Source organism: Pseudorasbora parva, chromosome 25 (genome assembly GCF_024679245.1).
Source record: "Pseudorasbora parva isolate DD20220531a chromosome 25, ASM2467924v1, whole genome shotgun sequence".
Lineage (NCBI taxonomy): Eukaryota > Metazoa > Chordata > Actinopteri > Cypriniformes > Gobionidae > Pseudorasbora > Pseudorasbora parva.
This window is the reverse complement of record NC_090196.1, coordinates 1,057,132-1,058,621: the sequence shown is the minus strand read 5'-3', so window position 1 is coordinate 1,058,621 and position 1,490 is coordinate 1,057,132.

The window sequence follows — 1,490 nt, the reverse complement described above, 5'->3', positions numbered from 1 at the left end:
CGTTATGAGTGAGTTTGACATCTCTGTGTGTGTGTGTGTGTGTATGTGTGATGGGTTAGGGGATAGCAAATATCATTACCTGATATAAAATCAATGGCAGTCTATGTAATGTCCTCACTAATATAGTGAAACAAACGTGTGTGTGTGTGTGTGCCTTGTTTGGCAATACTTGTGAGGGCCCAAATGTCCTCAGTTATGTAGTACAATATGAAAACGACTCACTAGTTGGACATTGGACTGGTCCTCGCTCGTTAAAAAGGCGTATGAATCGGCCAAAACATGTTTTTATTTAAAAATGTTTCTGGTATGGGTAGGTTTTGTGTGTGTGTGTGTGTGTGTGTGTGTGTGTGTGATGGGGAGGTTTAGGGGGTATGTATCATTAACTTGATATAAAATCAGTGGAAGTCTAATGTCCTCGCTAATATAGTGAAACAAACGTGTGTGTGTGTGTGTGTGTGTGTGGGTGTGTGCCAACTATACACTGGGTCAAAATTATACATTTTATGCCAAAAATCATTACATGTTCCAGGAAGATATTCTGCACATTTCCAACCATAACTACATCAGGAATGCATGTTTTATTACACTGTAAAAATAAGTAACCTGGTTGCCTTAATCTTGAGTTCTGTTAGTAAAAATGTAAGTTAATACGATGAACATTTCTGAGGGTGTGTGTGCCAATAGCCAACTACACAATGGGTCAAAATTACACATTTCTCTGCCCTGCCGTAAATCATCAGATGTTGTTCACCCTCAGATTGTCCTGTCAAACCACATCAGTGGGTCAAATGACCTGTGTGTGTTAATTATTTATAAAATAAGTTACCTGGCTTTAAACTTTTGAGTTCATTGACATTAAAAAAATTGAGTTAATACATTTTTGAGAATCGATAACTTTTTTTCGAATATTATTGAAAAGATTGTGTAAGCATATTGTGTAATTGTGTGTGTTTTATTTGATGATGCAGTGAAACGCCAAATTTATCACATTTATTATGTGGTCCAGATTCAATACTATTGTGAGTTTCTATTTATTAAACCAATTTCCTTCACTGTCTCAACTCACATTTTTAATTTAAATAAACTCAAAATTAAGGCAACCAGGTGACTTACTTTTTTAAGGTACAATATTCTTTTACTGTCTATGATATATACACTGTGAAAAGTTTTTGTTGGTTTAACTTTAAACAGTAAGTCACCCGGTTGCCTTAATTTTGAGTTTATTGAAATAAAAACATTTAGTTAATACAGTGAGGGAAATTTGTTTAATAAATAGAAACTCAAAATATTATTGTATCTTAATCACATTAAAAAAAATTGTGATAAATCACTGCATTATTATAAATAAAACACATTTAAACAATATGCTTACAACATGTTTTAATACTATTTGAATAAAGGATGATGGCAATTCTCAAAAATGTTCACTGTATTAACGCAAAAAAAATTAATTGAACTAAAAATTTGAAGACAACCAGGTTACTTACTAC